Raw genomic sequence first — 5,864 nt, 5'->3', positions numbered from 1 at the left:
AGGTGGTTTGTTTTAAGATAAGTTATTTTTATTTTGTGAGTCATTTTACATGTACAAATAAAAAGATTAGAGTTCACCAGTATTTTCAAATCAACATCAAGCCCCAGTCGCCTGCGCAGCACACAGCAGAGAGGCCCTGACAGGACTGAGCTGAGTGCCTTAAAAAGGGGAAAGAATTCTTTTTCCCTTTTCAGAGAACCTAGTTTGGATGTTCCCATCACAAAAGCTGTGCTGTGGTGACACCTTGTGGTGACGTTTGAATCTTGTTATCACTGTGGCCTCAAGCGGCTGAGGTGCAGACCCTCCTGGCTCCCTTCAGGCTAAGGCCGTCCACACCCGCTTCCAGCCTAAGGGTGTTTCATGCACCTGCCGGCAAGGATCTCACTCAGAGACCCAGGACACCAAGAGAGTGGGCACGAGACCTTCCTCCCCTTGGAGATGTCAGGAAGGGGGGCGGGGCGGAGCTGCCACCCACCCTCCCACTTCCTCTGCAAAAGGCAGTGAGGGCGGCCTTAGCAGCGCTTCCTGGCTGACGTGGGAGCAGAGGAGGACCCCCCCCCCCCCCCCCCCCCCCTCTTCTCCCCCCCCCAGCTCCACTCCACCAGCTGGAGGAGCCCCCATCTGCAGTCCTGACTCAGCTTCCTGGTCACTGTCTGAGGTTTGGAACAGGAGGCTGCGAGCTGATAAAACATCGTGGTGACTGTAACTGCCAAGGCAGTCCTTGCCCACAGTAAAGCGACAGCACTGTGGCAAAGAAAACAAGTGGTGTCTTCAGCCAGGACAGGCGGGCAAAGGAAAAATTACTGTACAGACATGTAACTCAGACGTACCTTCCCCACGTGGCTGTCCTTCCTTTATCACGTCACATTGTGTGACTCTGCTTCTTCTTCTAGCTTTTATTTTATCATTTCAAAGAAGCAATAGTCTAGCCCTGGCTGGGTTAATCAATGGTTAGAGTGTCGTGTTGGCCCGCAAATGGAAGGGGCTCAGTTCCGTTAGGGGACATTCAGTTGGTGTCTCTCACATTGATGCTTCTCTCTCTCCCTCTCCCACCCTCCCTTCTACTCTCTGAAAAAGCAATGAAAAAAATATCCGCAGGTGAAGATTAAAAAAGTAATAATCTGTATTTTTGAGAGTAGTTTTAAGATTGCACAAAAGTTGCAGTGATAGTAGTCCTATTATTAGCAGCTTGCATTAGTGTGGTACATTGTTATAATTCATGTGCCAAGATTGATACATTATTAACTAAAGCCCATCTTTTTTTTTTTTATGGATTATGTTTGGTGTTGTATGTAAAATATCATTGCCATGCCCAAGGTCAGCTACATTCTCTTCTATGTTATTTTCTAGAACTTCCATGTGAACATTGTGAGGTTTGTGTCTAGACTCGTTTTTGCACGTGTGGATGTCCAGTTGTGCAAGTACCAATTGTTGAAGAGACTGTCCTTTCTCCATTGTGTTGTCTTTACTCCTTTGTCACTCATCAGTTAACTGTTTTTGTTGGGGTCTATTTCTGGGCTCTCTGTTCTGTTCTATTGATCTATTTGTCTGTGTTTTTCACCAATACCACACTGTCTTGATCACCATAATTTTACAGTAAGTCTCTTTATTTATTTAATATATTTTTTAATTGATTTTTTTACAGAGAGGAAAGGAGAGAGATAGAGAGTCAGAAACATCGATGAGAGAGAAACATCGATCAGCTGCCTCCTGCACATCTCCTACTGGGGATGTGCCCGCGACCTAGGTACATGCCCTTGACCGGAATCGAACCCGGGACCTTTCAGTCCGCAGGCCGACACTCTATTCACTGAGCCAAACCGGTTTCGGCTACAGTAAGTCTTGAAGTTGGGTGTGTTAGTCTTCCAGCTTTGTTCTTCTTCAATGTTGTGTTGGCTACTGTGTTTTTTCCTCTCCACATTACTTTAGAATCATTCTGTTGATGTCCATAAAATAACTTGCTAGAATTTTTACTGGACTGCATTGAATCTACAGATCCAATTGGGAAGAACTGACATTTTAACTACATTGAGTCTTCTTATTCGTGGACATGGAATATCTGTGCATTTATTTAGATCTTTGATTTCTTTCATCAGGATTTTGTAGTTTTTCTTATACAGATCTTGTACTTTGTTAGACTTATGCCTAAGTATTTCCTTTTTTGATGCTAATGTAAAAGCTATTGTGTTTTTAACGTCAAATTCCAATTGTTCATTGCTGGCTTATGGTCATGCACCACATCGTTATGTTCCGTTCAATGACGGACCACATGTGCAGCGTGGTCCCATAGATTAAAATGGAACTGAAACTCCCTGTCACCTAGTGCTGTCGCAGCCTGTGACTTCAAAGGATTTGCCAAGGATGAGGAGGTCGCAAAAACCACCAGCCTGTGGTTGAGATGGCCAGCACCTCCAAGCTGGGTGGAGGAGGGTGGCACGAGGAGTTCCGGGGACTGACGATTGAGGAGCTGATGGACCTGGAAGAGCAGGCAGAGCTGAAGAAGAGGCAAGAGAAAAGGAAACTGCAGGAGAAGAAAAAGAGGAATCACCAAGAAAACTCAGCGAAGGGCTTCGCAGAGCGTTTGCAGACCTCAACCAGCTCCTTAACACATGGGCCCAAACTGAAAGTTTTCATTCACAGGGAGGAGTGCTCCTGTGCCTACAAGCAAGTCTATGATGGAAAAAAGAAACCAAGCCAACCACCATGGACAGATTTCTGAAGAGTGACCTCAGGAAGAGCCCGGAGGTGCTCCAGCAGAAGGCGTGTGGTCACAGGAGAGGACAGCTCACACGCGTGTTGCCTCAAAGACCCCAGAGGGGACAGGACGTGGAGTGGGGGACGATGATAGTGATGATCCTGACCCTGTGCAGGCCTCGGCTAATGTGAGTGTTTGTATATTAGTTTTTACCAAAAAAAGTTTAAAATGAAGAAATAAATTAAAATTTTTAAAATAGAATAATGTAAAGAATATTTTTGTACAGCTATATAATGTGTTTGTTTTAAGCTAAGTGTTATTATAAAAGAGTTAAAGAGTTTCTGAAGTAAAAAAGTGAAAGCTAAGGTTACTTTACAACTTAAGAATTAAAAAAATATGTTGACTGTAGCCTAAGTGCACAGCATTTATAAAGTGCCCAGGGGGATGCAGGCCTCATATCACCCCCACTCACCCCTGGCTCATCCAGAGCAACGTCTAGCCCTGCAAACTCCATTCCTGGCAAGTGCCCGGTACAGGTGCACCATTTTTATCTTTTATGCCATATTTTTACTGTGCCTCTTCTATGTTTAGGCACATAAATATTTACCATTGTGTTACGGTTGCCTAGAGCATTCAGTATGGTAACATGCTGTATAGGTTTAATGTCTATGTCTACTAATGTTAAGATCTATGTCAGCTCTGGGTCACTTTCTTTTTAAAAAAATATATTTTTATTGATTTCAGAGAGGAAAAGAGAGGGAGAGAAAGAAACATCAATGATGAGAGAGAATCATTGATCAGCTGCCTCCTATATACCCCTTACTGGGGATCAAGCCCACATCCCGGGCATGTGCCCTTGACCGGAATTGAACTCGGGACCCTTTAGTCCGCAGGCCAACACTCTATCTACTGAGCCAAACCAGCTAGGGCTCTGGGTTACTTTCAACGGATTGATTTTTCTCCTCATTATTAGTTGTATTTCCTCCTTCTTTGTATGCTCGACAATTTTAGATTGGATGGCAGACACTGAATTTTACCTTGTTGAGTGCTGAAAATTTTGTATTCTTATATTAAATACTAGAGCCCCAGTGCATGAAATTCATGCACTGAGGGGGATGGGGGAGTCCTGCGCCCTCTTGCAGTCCCGGAGCCCTTGGGGGATGTCTGTCAGCTTAATCAGATATCCGTAGTGCTCCGCTGTGCTTGTCAGCCGTGAGCCTGGTTTCGGCCGAGTTGCGCTCCCCTTGTGGGAGCACACTGACCACAGGGGGCAGCTCCTGCGATGAGCGTCTGCCCCCTGGTGGTCAGTGTGCATCATAGCGGCCCATAGCTCTGCCGTCCAGTCGATTTGCATATTAACCTTTTATTATATAGGATTGTTTAGCTTTGTTCTAGGACACAGTTACTAGGAACAGTTTGATCTCTCCAAAGCTTTGTTTGATTTGTTAGCTGGGGTCAGAAGCTAGTTACTCCCCATGGTTGAAGCAAGATCTTCTCTGTACTGGACACAAGGCTCCCAGTCCGCTGGTGGGTCAGGTACTGATCCCTACCTGGTGCAACTGTGGCCAGTGTTACCTCTACTCATGGGAACCTGCAGATCTCTGAAACCTTCCTCAGGACCAGCCTGATTTGGGACTGCTAGCTGCCTTGGTCTCCCTGCATCCTCAGTTTTATTTCCTCAACTCCAGGCCCTGCTTGGACTCCCCTCTGCATTGTGGCCTGGAAACTGTGACAGCAGTAGGAAGAGGTGATTGTTAGGTTCGGCCCACTGGCTTCTGACCTCTCGGGAGTCATTGAGCTATTGCATAACACCCAGCACCCTAAAAACTGTTGGTTCAGCCCTAACCGGTTTGGCTCAGTGGATGGAGCGTCAGCCTGCGGACTCAAGGGTCCCGGGTTCGATTCCGGTCAAGAGCATGTACCTTGGTTGCGGGCACACTCTCGGGAGTCATTGAGCTATTGCATAACACCCAGCACCCTAAAAACTGTTGGTTCAGCCCTAACCGGTTTGGCTCAGTGGATGGAGCGTCAGCCTGCGGACTCAAGGGTCCCGGGTTCGATTCCGGTCAAGAGCATGTACCTTGGTTGCGGGCACATCCCCAGTAGGTCAGCAGGAGGCAGCTGATCGATGTTTCTCTCTCATTGATGTTTCTAACTCTTTATCCCTCTCCCTTCCTCTCTGTAAAAAATAAAAAAAACAACAACAACAAAAAAACCTGCCGGTTCACATATTGTGTCCATTTCTTGGTTGTCTCAGGCATCTTGGTCAGAGTTTTAGTTGCAGATGATAAAAAAAGTTCTGGAGGTGATGGTTACACAACAATGTGAATGCACCTAATGCCACTGAACTGTACACTTATTAATGGTTAAAATGGTAAATTTATGTTTTCTACATATTTTCACAATTAAAAAACAACAACTAAAAAATGGGGTTACCTGAAGCAAAGGAAGCCTTAGTGCTGTACTTTGAAGACAACACAACCCAGCATGATCTTGACTCATGTCCAGCAAAGGCATCTCAACAACGCTGGCGGGTGCGGCCCCTCGGCCAGGCCCCCCGCTTAGGCCGTCAGCTTCACCAGGCGGCCCACTCACCCGAGATGGACGAAGTGGACACGCCCTCTGTGTGGGAGGCACTCGCTCCTGCGCTCCAGCTGCTCGCCGCCTCAGGGCAGCTTTCAGTTCACACCTGCATATTACTCCTTTTCATAATTATTCAAAAAACTTCTCTTTGCCTTGTGGGACCCAAAGAAACTCGGCCAGTAGGCCCTCTAGCCCAAACTCCCTTCCCCCACGTCACCGGAGACGGGAATCCTGCAGGAGGCGCTCAGGCCCCGGTGGATGGAAAAGCCCCCCTACTCCCAAGCCTCTGCTCACGGCCCGCCTCCTCGCACCGGCGGACTTGCACGGGGCTGCGGGGACTGAGTCGCACCCCTACCTCCCAATCCTTTTTGTTTGCAGTCAATACCCAGGAACCGAGACGTTGTGACATGAACGCTCATTGGTTCAGACGGGGACTAGGTGTCACAGGGGATGTCTTCAACTGTCCCTATGGACAAAACAGCGACTTTGCTGGAGCTCGGCGGCCTGTTCCAACCGCGGGGCTTCTCTGTTGGGGCGGGGAGAGGGGAGGTTCTGCCCGACGCCGGTGAGGCGGGGGGGCGGCCCG

Source organism: Myotis brandtii, unplaced genomic scaffold (genome assembly GCF_000412655.1).
Source record: "Myotis brandtii unplaced genomic scaffold, ASM41265v1 scaffold915, whole genome shotgun sequence".
NCBI lineage: Eukaryota > Metazoa > Chordata > Mammalia > Chiroptera > Vespertilionidae > Myotis > Myotis brandtii.
This window is presented reverse-complemented; position numbering follows the sequence as displayed.